Source organism: Panthera pardus, unplaced genomic scaffold (genome assembly GCF_024362965.1).
Source record: "Panthera pardus isolate Hobbes unplaced genomic scaffold, ASM2436296v1 HiC_scaffold_16, whole genome shotgun sequence".
NCBI lineage: Eukaryota > Metazoa > Chordata > Mammalia > Carnivora > Felidae > Panthera > Panthera pardus.
In genome coordinates, this window is record NW_026526721.1 from 46740534 (window position 1) to 46761878 (window position 21345).

The following is a 21345-nucleotide window of genomic DNA, read 5'->3' on the forward strand; positions in this document are numbered from 1 at the left end:
AAACATTCATGACATCGCCTAAATTCGCAAAATTATAAACATTTTTGGCGTATTTTCTTCACACAGTTCTGTGACGTGGATAGAAGATACGAATGTCATTCTCCCTTTTACAGATGGTAAAACTGTTAAGTAATAACAAAGTCACATAGTTTGTAAGAGGTAGAGAGCCAACATCATGAACAAAGACTTCCCGACTCCAAAAATATCATGTGTTCAAAGTAAAATTTTTATCATCTATATCCAAAACTAGGTATTGAGCTTGGTCGAGGAGCTCTTTTATTATAGATTCGAAACCAGTGTGGACCTGCCTGTTATTGCTTGCACTGCTTGTGGACCCCGACTGGAAATCCATGCTTATGTTTTCTGCCCATGCTCTCTTCTTCCTACAGCTGATTCTAACTAGAATGGGCCCATATCCCAGGAAGACTTGATTAAGTTATCCAGATGCCATTTGGTAAGAGTTTGGACTAAGAGGTCGGTAATCTTTAGACAATGGATCTTATAGCTGAACTGAACTTCAGTGGAAAGAGCTCTAATGAGCTGCCTGCACAAGTAAAGAATAAGGAAGGATCACTGGGAGAAAGAATAAAAGAAGAAAAGAAAGGAGTAAACTAACACTAAGAAACAGGGACAACAGAATCTTCCTTGAAGAAAGGGTGGAATCACCCTAGATTCTGCTTCAAATTCTCGACTGAAGCACATACCATTTGTTGAAACTATAGCATTGGTAGCTGGACTGAGAAGACCATTGATTTTTATCACAAATTAATATCTCTAGGGATAAAATTCCTACACCTAAATGACTCTTATTGACAAGGATGAGATAGGAGCTGGAGAACCGTCATCATTTGTTTACTGGTAGAAGTAAAAATCTACTGGTAGATCATCTAGAAATCTCTTCTGGGCTCCCTTTTTCAACTTCTCTACTCATTGTAAAGAGTGATAGCATTTCAGAACTGGAAGAGAACTTAGAGCTCATCAAATCTAAGTAGGTCAAGATATTTTCCTTTTATTTAGGCACATAATATTCCTGTGAGGTTGGGGCAGGCAGAGAATACGGATGGAGAAACTTAGGCACCAAGAGGCTTCATTCATGTCATGAAGCTTATATTTGGCAAGGAACTCCTGGCTTTGAGTCCTGTGTCTCTTCTTCAGCAACAGTTACAGGGCATACTTTATTCTCTTAAAACACTCCCCAGAGACACTCTGCTAAACTTGGAGTGAACAGCAAGGCTTAAGACTTTCTACTTTAGAATAATAACATGCCAGTGGACCCACATAATAGATAGATCTTGAATGAATGCAAATGAAACAAAAAGTAGGAACTGGTAAGAGGAGGCTATTCTGGGGTCTAGTAGCTTCCACAATTGAACATGTTCCAGAAACTAAGCTTGCTTCCTGGTTCTATCCCTGTTTATTGGGATGAATTGCTCAAGTCGTATAGTTTCTCAAGCCCCACTTTCATCTTTTAGGCAGAAATAATAGTACTGATCACCAGGATGCTATGAAGAATACAAATGAAAAAAATAAAATAAAAGGAGCACTGAAGGCACAAAGAACTATGAAATCATGGACTGATAGAGCTAAAAAGAGGTTTTGACAAATAATCTAACTTTGAAATATAGAATAAGATGAAGAATATTCCTCTGCCTTGGTAGCTATTAGAGACATGAATACATATATTCTTCTATCTCCAGAATGCTTTCTCACACAGTTGGGGAAAGTACAGAATGGAGAAGGATTCACCAGTCTCCTCCCACTGCTCCCCTCTATTCTGGGGCTCTTTGATCAGTCCAAGATGAGGGATTGACTAGGAGAGCACAAGTAGCCATGGAATAGGGTAAAATTATTTCTGCAAACTTTTCATCCATTCCTTATCCTTTCAGTCTTCCCCACCCCAATGCCCAGCTGTCCTCCTCACTATATTTTACCATATTCAGTATGTGTCTTTATGCCATACATGATTATCCAAGGCTACTGACTTAAATGTTGTCCCCCAAGAAATAAGCTTCATTTCCCTCTAGCCTTACAAAAGTAATAGGTATCACATAAACTTCATGTACTCCTCCACAAACACTAGTGGAGTCTTATAATTTATTAGGTACTAGCTTCAGCTTATACACAGTCTACTCATACCACAGAAATTCTTAGCCAGATGAAATATAGCTAGATTTCAAAAAATTACAGTGCTAGAACTGTCAGATACACTACAAGTCAATAGAGCCTGGGATTTACAAGCCCCAGAGACTGAGTAGGAGACGATACATGTGGGACAAATCTGGGGCTTAATGTGCCAGATAGGGGCAGGATCTGACAGTGGCCTTGACCTTTCTGTTCTCTGGCCAGCTGCTGATCCTGAGTTGTCATCAATGGACATAGGAACATAAGGGAAACTCAACTCTCAGCAGCCCCATGAAGTTAGGGGATAAGAGTAACCAGCATATATTGATCTGGGAGGGAAAGGGAGAGAATCTGAAAGGGAGAGAATCTGAGGGGAAGCTTGTTCCCTCTATGCCCAAAAGACAAACAGTTCTTTTCATAAAGTAGAATGAAGTCGAAGGTGTACATGTGACCACAGATTGAAGAACAGCTAAGTATTTACAGATTTCTCCACTGATGTTCAGAAAGATGCCCCATTTTTCTCTATTCAGTTGAAGTGGCTTGCCTTCAATTCCCACAGCACTTGTTATGAATAAACCAGACTGGCTTTGTTACCATCTGAAATTCTATAACAAGTATTTTTCGGCCCTGGCTAGCATAAGGAGAATAGCAGAATTCTCACCACTGCAAAGTCCAAGTAAATCAGAATATGAACCCACTGTTGATATATTTTCTTTTGACACACACAATTTTACTGAAACTGCTGACTTGGAATTTGAATGTAAATATGTTTTACCTGAAAATTCTATAAGGACTTATGGCTTCAGGAAAGTCCATTATACCCCTATTGCTGTAATGCCATACTGCCCTCTGATTCTGAATTCACTATATTCTTACCTCTAGAAGCCTTTTCAAAAACGTTCATACTGTAATCCCAAATATGAACCCCTTTTTCTTTATTATTCACCTTGTAATTGTGCACCAATGCCAAATATGAAAGATGCTTCATTTACTACCATAGCTAGCAGCATATCCATTCCCAGATTTCTGAGACAACTATCAAGATCTATATCTCAGTCTATGTGCAAAAATATCATGGGCTGTATGTAGATCTCTGTTTTCTAGGAAGGTACGTGAGTGGAAATTGGCAAATTGCAATTGCACTTTAGAGTGTCTAGTGAAATTATCTTGGATCCTTGATGTATGGGAAAGCGGTTTGGAAGGCTGACCAGACCAGACATTGTGCGTGCTCATGCCAGGGAAGCCAAAGCAATACACTGACCCATTCCAAACCATTGGGGGAAAAGTTGCTTAATTAGGGAAGTCTGTAGTTCTGAAGGCTGGGTGATTTAAATGCTCATTGGGGAAAGTTATTGGTCAGTTGATAGGTCAGCCATGGTCTGAAGACTTTTTCTCTTAACATAACAATTTGTCTTCAGACTTTTTAAAACCTCCAGTAGACTCCACACCAGCCAAATATTTAGTGGTTTTATGAAGTTTTTTGGTATTCATGTCAACTGTAGTTCTTCAGAAACCCATTTAAAATGTTGTTTCTTTTCCATATGGCATTCTGAAAGGGAACAGGGGATTACAAATTTACAATTGTGACAAAAAAGAATGCTCTTTGTAACTATTTCCGTAACTTTCTAAACTTCTTAAATGAGTTTGATTTATATTGTGCCAAGACAAAATATCATATTTATCACTAAGAGTGTGATTAAAAAAACAACAACAACATATATTCCCTTGGCAACTGGAATAACTGTATGTATGGTAGGTTATAGGCTTTTAGTTCTTATCTTTTGCTATGTTTTTAGGTTTGATTGACAGATTCCGTAAATGAGGCTTGGAGGTTAAATCATCTGTTTCATCTCAACACTTTGAAAGCATGTTTAGCACTATTTTAAAGTCTAGGATCCAGAGCACTGTTTGAAAAGTTGTTCTTAGTCTCCCTTATTGTCTTATTATGCAGACCGGGGGCACCACATTTTCTTAGATTTTCAAACTAATGTGGCTATAACTTTGCCCATTTTCATGAATGTGACTCTATAAGACAAGCCAAATAATGTACCTTTCTGAGAAGCCTTGAGGTCTCTGCCAAGCCCATGGCTCCCTTTAGGGTGGTTCTCCATCCATAGATTGCTATACATTATATCCTGTGATCCTCACCCCTCCCCCAACTCTGACTGCAGCTTCTGCAGCAAAAGAATGTGTGTCCAATCCAAAGACAGCCATCCATAGACTAGGCAAGGGCCAAGAAAGGGTCCAGCTGTGGAAATCTACTCAACCAAATGGTGGAATGACTGATCCCATCAAAGCTCTCACTTGGAATCTGACTGGGAGATGTACAAAGTTAGAGTGAGCAGTGGGAAAAGGATTTGAGAAATAAAGGAAAGAGTAGAAGACACACCAAGGGGTAGAAGACTGAAGGCAGCAAAAAATACATAGAGAACAAGGAAGCAGGAAAAATGAACCATGAACATGGCAGAATACCATTGGGGTTGCCATGTATCACCAGAGCTGAAGATATTAAAAATACTGTTGCATTCTGATTAACTCTCCAGTTCTCTGTCAGTTTGGCTCTGGAGTTACTGAGACTGGCTCATTTCCTTCTTACAACACAACTCTGTTAACAGGGAAACAAGAATCAAGCTTTTTCCAGTTTCTGACAAGTGATATTAGAACTCTAATACTTTATTTACTATGAAATGAAACACCTATTTTGTATATCAATGTTCTGCTAATTTCTATGAGGACTATAAAAGATGAAAACGTGTAATTACTGTTCTCAAGGGATTCATTAGTTTGAACGGGTAAGACCATAGAGTATTGATGCATGCAGTGAAGGGTTAAAGTTGGGCACTCTAAAGCCAGACTGCTCACTTACAAATCCTGCACCAATACCAATTATCTGTATGACCCTGGGCAAGTTACTTACCTCCTTGTGCTTAGGTTTCTTAGTCTGTAAAATGGGGCAATACTCTACAAACTACTACTTAATGTTCTTGTGGCGATTACATGAGGTAAGATCTGTAAAGGGCTTGGAACAGAGCTCAGAATAACAGATTGCCTACACCCTTCCCAGTATCTGAGGTCTCTGTGGAAAAGGAAGGAATTGGGTGGATTAGAAGCAACTCTGCACCAACCCATTTCTCATGGGAAGACAATCTGTACCCTAAACCAGACAGCATGGTTGGAGAGTTACACCTAGATTCCAAGTCAACTATCTATAAAACAGATACCCACTCAGTGACTTTGGTGCTTGACATGGAAGATCCCTCCCCTCATTGGTTACTCACATTCCAAGGAAGGAATTTGGCTCTCCTGCCTCATCACCCTCTCTTTGCTCTCTCTTTGCCAGACATCTGCTACATATGCTGGTCTGCTTCATCTTTCCCCACATGATCTTGTTCTCACCCCTTCCCTTCACTCCTCATACTTTCTTACAGGAAAGAACCAGGGGCAATTTTCTTTACAACATATGTAACCACGCAAAACATATATTTCCCATTTGGCTCTGGTATGTTCATGAGTCGATCAAGACCATCTGTGCTTGCATATCCAATATCCCCCAGTCTACCCCACTCCCTAAATCTAATCCTTTCTGTGTAATTTAACAGGGTCTTTGTGCTACAAAGCCCTTAATAATTTTTAAACAAAATTGCCTTAATACATAGCAATTGCTAAATGCAATGCGGAAATATTTATTTCTCTTGCCAGCTATAGATTCCAGAGTCTGTGGCTGCCTTGCACAACTTGCAGAACTCTATGTGATACAAACCGTACAAGACACATTTCTTAAAATCTACTCCTTTGGGGAGTCAAGCAACACATCACATTAAATTCTATAAGAGAGGAACATTGCAAATTATCAGCAAGTTAATTGCCCAGGGCAAGAACCCAAGCCAGCTCTATAATGTTTAATTTCCCCTTGACCCTTCTATGACTGATATTTGATAGGCAATACTCAGTCTTTCCTATGGCACCTGATTTCTAATTGTTGGCTTGTGCTTATCATCACTGCAAAACACTCAGGCATAAGTTCTACTGACAGACAGGAATCCACCTGGAAATTAACACCATCAAAGCATCCTGGAATATGTGATATACTATAGTCACATGTAAGCTCTGAAAATAAAAAATCATTTTTGTAATCTTATGCTTATAAAATTATTTAAGTGTTCATGAATTTTCCAGGAGATTTGGATATATCGAAATAGCCATTCTTACAGAAACCCCACAAGTTTACCATTGCCTCCAATAAATCTTTTAAATTTTTTGAGTTTTCCTGGACCATGCAACAAATGTTGGTTGAACCCTTTGTTTTATGCAATACACTTGGATAGGTTCTGTGGAGAATACAACAACACATCAGATACACATTTTGGGGCCTCCAAAGCTTACATCTAGTAGAAGAAATGAGACATACATACATGTGGTAGGCAGATGAATAGTCACCCAATTGTGTCCACTCCTTACTCTCTATAACCTGTGAATATGTTACCCTAGCAAAAGAAATTTTGGATTTGTAATTAAGATGAAGGATCTTGTGATGAGAGATTATCCTGGATTATTTGAATGGGTTTGACCTAATCACGTAATTCGTCAAAACCAGAGAAACTTTTCCATCTATAGTCAGGAGATGCAAATGATCAATGTTGCTGGCTATGATGGTAAAGGGGACTATAAGCCAGAGAATTTGAGTGGCCTCTAGAATCTGGAAGAGGCAAGGAAAGAATTCTCCTCTAGAACCTCCAGAAAGAAATATAGTCCTATCTACAACTTGATCTTAGCCAACTGAGAGCCATGCCAGATTTCTGAATCTCCAGAACTATAAGGTAGAAAATGTGTGTTGTTTTAAGTCATTAAATTTGTGGTAATTTCTTACGGTAGCGATAAACACCTAAAATGATGCATAAATTTAATACAAGTTAGAAAGTGCCAATTGATATAGAAGAGATATAAAAGGAATGAGATCTTAAGTGAACATTAGCATGACAAAACCGACTATTTTTCATCTTCTCTTACCCTTATCATTCTTAGTTCAGATTTGTATTCCTTTTGGATTTGTAACAAATAACACCCATATCAAAACAGCATTATTATGTCTTCCTCATCCTCCTGGGAGCGCTGTAGCACAGAGCTAAGGACACCATGCGTATGGGGTGAGCGACTTGTACAAGATGAGAAACTGGCAAACCAGCTAACCCTGCATTGAACAGTTTATACCCAAAAGAAAGTCTCCAAAGTCATGACACAGCCAAAAGTAAGATTCTTGGATCAAAACGATAGATTTGTGATAGAGTCCTACTGATGCTGAATGTCATGCTATCTAAAACCTTGTTTTAATTTTAAAATTTATTTGTATAGCATTCCTGGAGTCCTTAGCAAGATAAAGAAACTGGGTCCAATGAAACTGTAATTGCCAAAGTGTCTCTGACTAAATGGAAAAGTTTTAAAAAAATGAAAGAAGGAAAAAAACTGAATACAAGTGGGAATCAATAAAAATAATATCTTATATTTTCACATGAATATTTATGTGTAATCATGCTTAATATTTATAACAATGCTGTGAAACTCTTATTATTCTGCCTCACTGATGAGGAAATCAAGGTGCCATACATTCAATGACTTAGAACTAAGAAGTGCCCAAATTTAAGTCAAAGAATAACTAGAAATTCATACATCTTTTTTTCTAATACCCTCCAAGAAAAAGATACTAGATCCTAGGTCTCTGAAGGACAAGAGCTAGGGATGCTAACAACACTACTACATACCTAGCACTAAATACAATGCCTGCAATAGGAGGAACTCAAAAATAATTGGGAAATGAAGGAATGGTATTCTCCCTATATGCTCCATTACCATGCAGCTCTTGACAAAAATATAAGACAGCATATATTTTGATAAACTCCTTAAGTCATTCTAGCCAGAAATTTTAACCTTTAAGACATATCTACATCCCTTGTGGAGCTTTCATTTTTATTACAATTTTTTTTAACGTTTAGTTATTTTTTTGAGAGACAGAGAAAGACAGAACATGAGCAAGGGAGGGGCAGAGAGAGAAGGAGACAAAGAATCTGAAGCAGGCTCCAGGCTCCAAGATGTAAGCAAAGAGCCCAATGTAGGGCTCAAACTCATGAACTGTAAGATCATGACCCGATCGGAAGTTGGACGCTTAACTGACTGAGCCACTTAGGCACCTCTGTTGTGGAACTTTTAAAATTCAGACATCCTGACTTATTTCACTTAGCATAATACACTCTAGTTCCATCCGTGTTGCTGCAAATGACAGAGAAAGACAAATATCAAATGATTCACTCATATGTGGAATTTAAGAAACAAAACAGAGGAACATAGGGGAAGGGAAGCAAAAATAAGATAAAAACAGAGAGGGAGATAAACAATAAGGGCTGCTCAAACACAGAGAACAAACTGAGGGTTTCTGGAGGGGTACTGGGTAGGGAGATGGGCTAAATGAGTGTTGGACATTAAGGAGGGTACTGGTTGGGATGAGCACTGGGTGTTATATGTAAGTCATGAATCACTAAATTCTATTCCTGAAATCATTATTACACTATGTGTTCAAATATTAAAAAAAATAAAATTCAGACATCCAGATGGATTAAAAAAGGGCCCATCTATATGCTGCGTACAAGAGACTCACTTGATATCTAAAGACACACACAGAGAGTGAAGGGATGGAAATGATATTCCATGTAGATGGAAATGAAAAGAAAAGTGGTATGGTAATACTTATATGAGACAAAATGGACATTAAAACAAAGGCTGTACCAAGAGGGAAAAAAAAAGGGATATATAATGATAAAGGAATCAATCCAACAAGAAGATACAACATTTGCAAATATTTATACACCCAACATAGAAGCACCTGAATTTATAAAGCAAATATTAACAGATGCAAATAGAGAAAATAACAGTAATGGAATAACAGTAGGGGACTTTGATACCCCACTTATGTTAATGGATAGATATCCAGACAGAAAATTAATAAGGAAACAGGGGCTTTGAAGAACACATTTGACCAGATGGACTTAATAGATACATAGAGAACATTTTATCCAAAAACAGCAGAATACACATTCTTCTCAAGTGCACATGGAATATTCTCCAAGATATATCACGTTAGGTCAAAAAAAGACTCAATAAATTTAAAAAGATTGAAATCATATGAAGCATTTTTTCCAACCACAATGCTATGAAAGTAGAAATCATTTACACGAAGAAAATTGGAAAAAAACACAAACATGTGAAAACTAAACATGCTACTAAACAACCAATGGTGAATAAAGAAATCAAAGAGGAAATCCAAAAATACCTTGAGACAAGTCAAGATGAAAACTCAATGCTCCAAAATCCATGGGACTCAGTAAAAGCAGCTCCAAGAGGGAATTTTATAGCAATACAGGCTTACCTCAAGAAATAAGAACAATCTGAAATAAACAATCTAACTTTATACCTAAAAGAACTAGAAAAAGAAAAATAAACAAATCCCAAAGTTAGTAGAAGGAAGGAAAAAATAAAGATCAGAATGGAAATAAATGAAATAGAGAATAAAAAGATAATAAAAAATATTAATGAAACTAAGAGCTGGCTCTTTGAAAAGATAAACACAGTTGATAAACCTTCAGCCAGACTCATCAAGAAAAAAAGGCAGAGGGCCCAAATAAATAAAATACAAAATGAAATAGAAAAAGTTGCAACCAATACCACAGAAATACAAAGGGTCATAGAAGACTACTGCAAACAATTATACACCAACAAATTGGGCAACATAGATGAAATGGATAAAGTCCTAGGAGTATACAATATATCAAGAATTAATCAGGAAGAAATAGAAAATATGAACAGAACTATTATTATTAATGAAATTGAATCATTAAGCAGAAAACTCCCCAAAAACAAAAGTCTAGGACCAGACAGCTTCACAGGTAAATTTTACCAAACATTTAAAAAGTTAATACCTAGGCTTCTCAAGCTATTTCAAAATTAAATTTTTTTAATGTTTATTTATGTTAGAGAGAGAGAGACACAGAGTGTGAGCAGGAGAGGGTCAGAGAGAGAGGGAGACACAGAATCTGAAGCAGGTTCCAGGATCTAAGCTATCAGCACAGAGCCCAGTGGGGGGCTTGAACTCATGAACAGTGAGGTCAGACCTGAGTCAAAGTTGGACGCTCAACTGACTGAGCCATCCAGGCACCCCAAACTATTTCAAAAAATTAAACAGGAAAGAATTCTTCCAACTTCATTGTACAAGGCCAGCATCATATAGATATCAAAACCAGACAAAGACACTATAAAAAAAAAAAAAGAAAACTACAAACCAATATCCCTAGTGAGCATAGATACAAAAATCCTCAACAAAATATTAGCAAACCAATACAATAGCAATAGTACATTAAAAGAATCATACTGTGATCAAGTGATATTTCTTCCAGGAATGTAATGATAGTTCAATATCCACAAAATAATCAATGTGGTTGATACACTACAGTAACAAAATGAAGAATAAAAATCATATAGTCATATCAATAGATGTAGAAAATGCATTTGACAAATTCAGCATCTATTTATGATTAAAAACTCTCAATATAGTGGATATAGAGGGAAAGTGCCTCAACAGAGTAAAAGCCAAATATGACAAACTCACAGCCAAAATCAGACTGAAAGGTGAAAAGTTGAAAGTTTTTCCTCTAAAATCAGGAACCATACAAGGATGCCTATTCTTGTCATATTTATTCAACATAGTATTGGAAGCCACAGACAGAACAATTAGGCATAAAGGAGAAAAAAAGTGCATCCAAATTGAAAAGGAAGAAGTAAAGCTGTCATTATTCACAGATAACATGATTCTATATGTAGAAAACCATAAAGCCTCTACCCCAAAAACTATAAATAACAAATAAATGATTTCAGTAAAGTTGCAGATACAAAATTAATACAGAAATATGTTATATTTGTATACACTAACAACAAACTATAAGAAAGAGAAAAATAAAACAATCCGATTTATAACTGAAGTAAAAAGAACAAAATACCTAGGAGTAAATTTAACTAAGGAGGTGAAAGGCCTATACTCTGAAAACTCTAAAGCAATGATGACAGAAATTCAAGATGACATAGATAAACTGAAAGATATACTCATGAATTAGAAGAATTAATATTGTTGAAAATGTCCATAATACAAACCAATCTACAGATTAAATGCAGTCACTATCAAAATGCCAATGGCATTTTTCACAGACCTAGAGAAGATAATCCTAAAATTTGTATGGAACCACAAAAGGTGGTTAGCCAAAGCAATCTTGAGAAAGAAGAACAAAGCTGGAGGTATTGTGCTCCCAGATTTCAAACTATACTACAAAGCTATAATAATCAAAACAGTATGGTACTGCCACAGAAACAGACACATAGATCAATAGAACAGAATAGGGAGCTCATAAATAAACCTATGCTTATATATTAGTTAATCTACAATAAAGGAGGCAAAAACATATAATAGGGAAAAGATAGTCTCTTTAATAAATGGTGTTGGGAGACTGGACAACTACATACCAAAGAATGACACTGGATTACTTTCTTACACCATACACAAAAATAAACTTAAAATGGATTGAAGACTTACATGTAAGACCTGAAAGCATAAAACCCTTAGAAGAAAACATGGACAGTAAGTTCTTTTACATCAGTCTTAGTGATTTTTTTTTTTTTTTTGATCTGTCTTCTCAAGCAAGGACAACAAAACTAAAAATAAACAAATGGGACTACATCAAACTATATAGCTTTTGCACAGTGAAGAAAACCATCAAAAAAATGAGAACAGAGCCTATTGAATGAGAGGAGATACTCACAAGTGATATATGTAACAAAGGGTTAACATGTGAAGTATACGAAGAGCTCATTAAACTCAACATAAAAAAGATCTGATTAAAAAATGGGCAGTGGATCTGAAAAGACATTTTTCCAAAGAAGGCATGCAGATGACCAACACACAAGTGCTCAACATCACTAATCATCAGGGAAATGCAAATCAAAACCACAATCCAGTATCACGTCACACCTGTCAGAATTACAATTATCAAAAAGAAAAGAAAGAAAAGAAAAATGACAGTTATCAAAAAGAAAAGAAATAACAAATGATAAATGTTAGTGAGGACGTGGAGAAAAGGGAACCCTCATGCAATGTTGGTGGAACATAAATTGGTACAGCCACTATGGAAAACAGTATTGAGGTTCTTCAAAAAATTAAAATTAGAACAACCATATAATCCAGCAATTCCACTTCTAAGTATATCTGAAGAAAATGAAAATACTAATTCAAAAGACATGTATACCCCTATGTTGAATGTAGCATTATTTGCAATAGCCAAGTTATGGAAACACCCTAAATACACATCAATGGATGAATGAATAAAGAGGTGATAATATCGTAATGAGATATTACTCAGCCATAAAAAATGAATCTTGCCATTTGCAACAACATGAATGGGCTTAGTATCATGCTAAGTGAAACAAGTCATATAGGGAAAGACAAAAGCTGCATAATTTCACTGGTACGTGAAATCTAAAAAATAAAACTGATGAACAAAAGAGAAACAGACTCCTAGATAGAACAAACTAGTGATTGTCAGAGGGGATGGGCAAAATACGTGAAGGTGATTGAGAGGTACAATCTCCAGTTATAAAATAAGTAAAATACAAGAATACAATGTACAGCATAGGGAAAACAGTCATTAACACTGTAATTAGTTTTTACGGTGACAGATGGTAACTAGACTCACTGTGGTGACCAATTCATGATATATATAAATACTGGATCACTATGATGTACACCTAAAATAAATACAATATTGTATGCCAATTATTCTTCAATAAACAAAATTCAGACACCTTGGCCATATTGTGGCATATACAGTTGCTGTTGTAAGACCCCTGTTGTAAGGGATCGTTGTAGCCCCTCTTTGGGTGAGGTCTTACCATGAATCTTTGAATCCTAGTGAAACACAGGTTTCAGGACATCAAAGAACAGAAACCAAATGGTTTTACTCTCTTTTTTCCCCCCTATTAAACAAGGTATTAAGTAATTAAACAAATGATACTCAAAACTTTCCAGCCTTCTGACATGAATGACTATAGTTCTGGACCATAAACAGATCTAGCTTCCCATGCAACAGAGTACACCCAGGGAAATTCTGCTCACAGGTGACAATCGAATTCTGTTGGTAGAGGAAGAACAATGGGAAATTGAAAAATTGTTTTTATGTTGGAGAGGTCTATATATTTGTATGCATAACTAGAATTTGATGTTTCATGAAAATATTATACCATAATCTTCTTCATTCTTTGCTCTGAGGGCCTTGTTTTCCTGTATTATCTAACAGAAACCTAAAACAATGAGCACTCAATTCTAAATAGAGATGGAACTGCATGTTCTCCTGTTGTAATATGTAGTTTATTTTCAACAAAAGGGGGGCAGAGATCTAAGGGAGTTAAAAACAATGGTCACAGTTTATTGAACTCATCTGTTTTCTTAAAAAGACAAAATTATTACCTGATGGTGTTCAGGGTTTTCTTAAGTTCATCTCAGGAGGATGGGCCAGATACAGAGATTTTTGAAAGAGGTCCATAGATCATTTGAATGCACACCAGAATTGATGACCAATGTTCTGTAATCAAAACCCCAAGTTTCCACATAGGTGAACTATGGCCAACCTTTCACTGATCCTTCATAGAATAGGTATGAATCTTGAATCCATAATGCCTTCATTGTCTCAATGAAGCCACTCTTTCCAGTTCTCCTAAATAAAAATAAAGGGACTGGTGAAACATAGGAAGGTAATATTACACACACACACACACACACACACACACACACACACACACACACAAAACCAAATTAAAAAAAAAAACTTTTTGAAATTGTAGCTAAAAAAGGTTTGGAGTAAAAACAAATTATTTTAAATAGTCTAATGGTAGAATTTTCTCAAAAGGAGAAAAACAAATGTTCAAGTATCCCTTTTGCAAGACAGTCCCAACAATGAGGTCAGTCAAGCAAAGTGGCATTTTTCCTTGGAATTCATTGAGGTATTCAGGTCATAATTGGCTGTGGCATTTGGGAAAATATGGAGGAAGAAACTTGGCTCTAGGAAAGGAGGGAAAAATTATCTCAATGCCCCAGAAGTTCTTTTTTAAACTCCAGATTTGTACTGGGATATTTAGAGTTAGAATTTCCAGTAAAGAAGAGAATGTATCAAAGCTGCAGATTTCAAACAAGAAGGAAGGTCAAGGAGATGGTTAGACAAAGAAAAAAAAAACCTCTGGAATAAACAGTCTTAGATAGTTGAATGGTCAAATAACTTATCTGAATCATAGGAAAGAATGATGTCGTGTCTAAATGTTAAATTGGTGGCAGGTGTCTTGTGCTTCTAGTCTGATTACACATTTCTTGAACACAGGTGTACTGAAAGGATACACTCTCATTAAAAAGATCCATTTATCAAGTTTAACATGATAATTATTTATCACATTTCCTCCTTGGAATCTGTCTCACTTGCTTTTTATATTCTTTCCTTAAAAACATTGAGGATTATTAATATTTATAATACACCACTTGATTATATATTACAGGAGTATGCATTATGTGTCTGGCAGTGTGCCAACAAATATAAGAGCCACAAAAGAAGTAAAACATTGTGTCTACTTACATAAAACTTAAACTGTAATTGTACAAATAGAATTTATATAAATGCAGACATTAAGTAATAATTGTCTATGGGATACCAATTGGAAGTGTAACATGATTTCTAAAATGAGAGGAAGCTATGTAGACTAGGGTATTTGGTAGGAAGACCTCAGAGGGAGATTGGGCTTGACCTAGAACTTGATGAATTGAATGGCGGTGGGAGGCATTAAATAAGAGAGTGTGAAATGAGTGCACAGGCAGTAAAAACCTCAGAGACTACAAGGAGATGAGTGTAACTGCTTGACCACTGGGCTTGAGACATATATATTTGAGATTTGGGACATGAGTCATGGAAAAAGACTGTGGTACAGTGGAATGAGTCCAGATTTTAAGATGAATTCTGATTTTGCCACTATAACCTCAGCTTCCATTTATATGCATTGAAAAAACCAGAGATTTTACTTTCACTTATTTGAAAGTGGCTCCTGACTTATCTCTATTTGAATATTGCTCTTCGGTCTTTGTGCTTCTCAAAATTGCTTCTACCTCTGATTGTCCTCTTCCTGGTGCAGGTTACCAACCAGATCTGTTGGGCCCCCTCCACTTGAAAGGCTATTGCTTCTTCTTAACTGAAGACAATCAGGTTGAACAAGATGCAATTAATACCCTATCCTTTCTCATTTTCCATAGTGCCATTAGACAAGGCTGTATGGCACAACAAGCTTAGGACAACGGTCCTCAAACTGAGCAGGAATTATCCGAGGAGCTTCTAAAATTCTGATATCACCACTGGATCAGAATCTCTGCATGGTGGAACACAAACGTTAGGATTTTTTAAAGTTCCTTGGTAACTGCAAAGTATAGTGAGGTTTAAGAATTATAGCTCTAAAGCAATCATTTGAGATATTCCACTAGACAGTAATGACTGTCACAGTCCAGTTTCCAAAGAATGAAATGGAGGAAAAGAGATTTGCTTAAAGAGGTCCCACATCTCAGCTCATGTAGAGCACGGGCCCTTCCAGCCCAGTTGTCTTTGAGATTTGTCCACCAGGATGGGTTTCAGACCAATCTGCTTCCTCCTTTAATTGACCAATGAGTAGATGTTGAGATGTGTTAGCATGGCTTACAAGGATAAATTATTCTCAGGGATTTTTTAGTCTAAATCCATGAAAGGAATACAAATATATTCAAAACTGCCTCATAAATTTCTCACAACTGAATCTAAATTTTACACAATTACACAAAGGTGAATTGTTATCTTCCCTTTATCTCTCATTCCATGCCTTTTTCAGTTTGTGGCCACTTTTGGCCCACTCAAAAATAGGAAAAAATTCAATGTTGCACTGTGTCCATTTAATAACACTCTTTTGGCTATACACAGAGTAGCTGAAGTTTGAGGATTATACCTAAAAAGAATTATGTGCTCAAACACTTTGGTTTCTCTGTAAGGAGGAGGAAGTATGGTTAAATTCTTTTAGATAATATCCATTTAAACTGTGGCTAAATTTCTTAGGCTTTCTGAGCTTCCATCTTCTCAACTAGAAAAAGACAACATTAATATCAAATGGCAGAATTATCAGAATATTGTATCTTATTTATAAAATACTGGATATGAAACACAGTAACATACGGGAGTGTTCAAAAGTTGATCATTATTATTCCAATTTGAATAAATCATAGGTCAGCTTTTCATTTTAAATAGGAAAATAAAACAGAAAATAAAGGAAGCAGGAAGGATGGAAAGAAAAGAAATAAAAATTATATTATTTGAATGTACAGTATGTGCCAAACATATGTTAAGGTCTTTATAAATATGTTATCTCATTAATACCTACCTATACAATAAGTATTAATATGCTCATTTTTTTTTAATTTTTTTTTTAACATTTATTTATTTTTGAGACAGAGAGAGACAGAGCATGAATGGGGGAGGGGCAGAGAGAGAGGGAGACACAGAATCGGAAGCAGGCTCCAGGCTTGGGCCATCAGCCCAGAGCCTGACGCGGGGCTCGAACTTCACGGACTGCAAGATCGTGACCTGAGCTGAAGTCGGACGCTCAACCAACTGAGCCACCCAGGTGCCCCAATATGCTCATTTTTGTAGATGAGAAAACAGAGACCTAGGATTTTGAGAGGGAGTGACTAAGCCAATTTAGAAAACAGATTTTAGGCAACTTTTATTTGTGAACTTTTCCTGAGCTACTTTCCTCACTCAACCCCATTAGATGTCTATGGTTTCCACAAAGATTTCTGACTCTTACGTCTGTCTTTAGGAGTCTGAGAGTCTTGAGAAATTATCAGAATTACTGCACATATGGATTATGTGGGGTGTGTGTGAGTGTGTGTGTGTGTGCGCGCGCATGCCTGTATTGTTCGGGTAAAGAGAGGAATTCAGGTTGAGTTCATTCTATTTTTTCGTAGTATATTGTCTCCATTGGTTCATGCGAGAACCATTTCATATCTCGCTTTAGTTTTTTAAACTCCCATTTATTGCCTTTCCATGGGCCTCCAATCTAATGTGTGCTTGATTTATTTCCTATTCACTTGTATTCTTAGAATAGCTACTTTGACTGTGTGTGTGTGTGTGCATGTACTCACGCAAATGCGCATCTTAAATACCATGTTTTCAACATTCTTCACTCAGTATTAATTTTAAAAGATCTGTTCATGTTTCTCTGTACACGTCAAGGATTTCTTCTCTCATTGCATTTATTCCATGGTGTGCACTAACCCACACTCCCCAGTGGCAGACAGCAAGTTTGGCCGCAATACTTCAATGCCACAAACAACACCGTTCTTCTGTAAGCGTATGTGCGATGTTTTCTGCAGTATATATCCAGATGTGAAATTTCTGGGCCACGTGATGAACCTATAGTTGTTTTAACTGATTTCTTCTCACTAGATGGTCTATATGTAATCTACTTGAATAGGAGGGTTTCTACTCTATTTCCATATTGTCACCAGCGCCTGGCATTGTCTGAAGAACACGTATTTTAAAATTACATCCACCTCTATTGACATTAAAATGTAAAGAGAGTCCAAAGAAGGATATCTCATAAATCAAATTCAGTTTTTAAAAGAGCCTGATTGTTATCCCTTCACCATAAGAGATTGGAAACAGTATGGAGATGTGGTTTGTGTCTCCAGTAGAGGAGAGAACATTGCATGCCCTGTATTTGAAAGGAGAGTCAGTGATTTAATTTAATGGGAACTTAAAGCTTCTTTTGTAATCACTGTGAACTGCAAAATAATTTCTAAATGAGAGAGATGAGTTCTAGTGCCTTGGGCTGCTGGTTGGCCTGCCAAAGACAAAATGAGGACACTAGAATTTCACATGAGATATGGGCCTGAAAAGGCTGCAAGGCTCCAGTGGCAAACGGACAGTTCATGACCTCACAGAACTTACAAGACAGTGGAAAATACAGAAAGCAAATAATAATTACAAAAGATACTTGTGAGTCTGAGATTGAAATAGTCGTACTGAAATGAGCCTTTGAATCATCTGGATGTCAGAGCCTGGTTACATGGAATCTGTAGCTCATGGGTTCTTATCACCCAGTTTAGAAGTCTTCCCAATTCCCCATCTGCAAGAAAGATGAAGTACCTTGCTTGCAAAACATACTTTCTAATTCACAATATATCCAGGCCCTTGTTCTTTTTATTTAAGCAACATTCTCTTAATTTTAATTTGTCTGGCATGTCCAGATCCATCTTCATGGCCAGAACATTATTCAAAGATTAATGGTCCTGAGAGAATAATGTTCTTCACACTAGATTTCTAAGGAGCTGTTCAATCTCTTTTCTAATTCGGCAGTGAGAGTGATGAGTTGGAACAAAAGCAACCTTGACAGGAATTGTCTTCATCTGTTATTTTTCCTACATCTCAAGAGGATCTGGTGGGCTCTTGAACTTGCCCTTTGAGCTAAGTAGTTGGAAAGTACTTTGACTCCTGGCAACTTACCCAGTAGTCTGATAAATGTGTCTTAGCTACCTTAGTTCTGGTTTGTGGGAAACAGCAGAATTTTCTATGGTTATTTTGTGCACTCTTACAAAAGGGAATTATTTTCTTTCATATGTGTGGGCTCTGTAGTCAGGAAGGATTGCAAAGGAAAAATTATATGGTAACAACAAATCTGATTGACTCCCGGGATTTCAAGTATGACAAGCAGTGCTTTTCTCTCCACATTATCAATTTCATGGTGTTTAGAAGTAACTGCTAGGTTTTCTTTTAAGTCTATTAGAAAATATTGGTGTGTGACTAAATGTTGATATGAAACATGGAATAAATTTTAGCAAAAAGGCTGCTCACTTCCTACATGATATGTGAGTTATTATCTGTGTTAAATGAAAAAAAAAAATAGTGCTTTTTATTTTACTTTGTGGAATTGAAAGTCTGTAACAAAGGATATATTGAGATTAAAGGAACTCTAGCACTCTCTTTTTTTTCAGCCATCTTTACACTAATACAGTTAGGCAAAGTATGTAGTTGAGAGGATCCTATATTAATACTATTTATTGGACAGCTTATTTCATTTGCTCATTCATTTATACATTTCACAAATATTTTTTAAGTACTTACTATGCGATGGATACTCTGCTAAATATTGAAGCTATAATGTCAAGACTTCAGTTTTTAACCAGTGAAGAAGACATAAACAAAAACCAAGCACATAATCATAATAAAATGTGTTAAATGTTATAAGTAAGAAACAGGGCACTCTGGGAGAACAGAAAGAGAACTAGGCTAAGGGACATGAAGACAGAGAAAATTATGTTTAAGCTGAGACCTGAAGGATGAAGGGAGTTATGCAGGAAAAGAGAGACAAGGTGAGTAATGCATAAGCAATGGCAACTGCCTTTGTGAATATCACAAACCAAAACAAAGATTGTAGTGTATTCAGTCAAGGAAGTACAATGAGTCCTGGTTTCCCTGACCTGGTGAGTGCAATGAGAGGAGGTTGTAAGCAGTGGTCATAATATAAAAGTCTTTGTAAGATATATTTAGGACTTCAGAACTTATCCTAAGATAAATCCTATCCTATCCTTACATAAGTAGTATTATCCTCATTTCACAGATACAAAAATTGGTCTAGAGAGGATACATATGTTCCTATTTATCCAGCAAACAATTGGTCAAGCCAGGTTTTAAACAAGCACTGCCTACCTCCAAAATCTGATTTTTGCTCTTTAATTTATGGCCTCTCTTCTAATATACATGGGTGGTTTTATCTTGACTAAGTGTTGTACTCAGAGAAACTTTAATACAACATTTAAACATGATTTTTTAGGGGTGCCTGGGTGGCTCAGTCAATTGAGTGTCCGACTGGCTCCTCAGTGAGTTTGAGCCCCACATAGGGCTTACTGCTTTCAGCCTGTCAGCACAGAGCCCACTTTAGATCCTCTGTCTCCCTCTGGCTGCCCCTTACCCACTTGCACTCTCCCCCAAAATAAAAAATATTAAAAAAAGTATTTTAAAAAACATGATTTTTTAAAGATTAAATATATATTACTGTCTCTCAAGAAAATTCCAGAGTGAGGGGAATTTCTAATCATAATTCAAGGTATCCTTTTTCCCACCTCTTTTAATGTTTATTTATTTTTTTGAGACAGTTAGACACAGTGTGTGAGTGGGAAAGGGGCAGAGAGTGAGGGAGACACAGAATCCAAAGGAGGATCCAGGATCTGAGCTGTCAGCACAGAGCCCGATGCAGGGCTCAAACTCACAAACTGTGAGATTATGACTTGAGCTGAAGTCAGATGCTTAACTGACTGAGCCAGTCAGGCACCCCCACTTCTTTTGATGTCAGTAACCCCTATGCTTGTAAGTTGTTTTCCAAGTGTCTCTTCCTTTCATGCTCTAAACACAAATGCTCTAAGCTTTGTCTATATAAACACTCACACTCTATTTCTTCACCCTTACTGTAATACTCATTTTTGTCTGCTAGTAACTTCCTGTACACTCCAATGTGAATTTAGCCATCATCTACAGATGCTGTAGTTCCTCACCTTTACTGTTTTTTTTTTTTTTTTAACGTTTATTTATTTTTGAGACAGAGAGAGACAGAGCATGAGCAGGAGAGGGTCAGAGAGAGAGGGAGACACAGAATCTGAAACGGGCTCCAGGCTCTGAGCTGTCAGCACAGAGCCCGACACGGGGCTCGAACTCACGGACCGTGAGATCATGACCTGAGCTGAAGTCGGCCGCTTAACCGACTGAGCCACCCAGGTGCCCCAACCTCACCTTTACTGTTAACATTCTTTTATTTTACTGCTAGCAACTCCCTGTATACTCCAATATGAATCCAGACATCATCTACAGATGCTTTAGTTCTTTCCTCTCTCTTTCCACCAATTGGCAGGACGATTAGTTAAATGGAACCCTTCCCAAAAATTCCCTGTTGGAGGACATAACTACCCAAAGGATTATGGCTGAGGAGAATGCAGACACATCTCAGACCTTATATACTCATGGATGAGGTGAATGTATGGGATGTAACTAAGAACCCAGTGTCTTGGAAAAAGTGTTGTTTCTCTGCAAAAAC

At 36.9% G+C, this 21345-nt stretch overlaps 1 long non-coding RNA gene across 1 annotated transcript in view; it reads right to left on the minus strand.

Moving 5' to 3' along the window:
* The window catches only part of LOC109266305 (uncharacterized), a 317972-nt gene that overhangs the window by 77201 nt on the left and 219426 nt on the right, over positions 1 to 21345 (minus strand). Inside the window, exon 3 of the long non-coding RNA XR_002079658.2 lies at positions 13673 to 13919. This is a non-coding gene — a long non-coding RNA (uncharacterized LOC109266305). The remainder of the gene's footprint in view (positions 1 to 13672; positions 13920 to 21345) is intronic.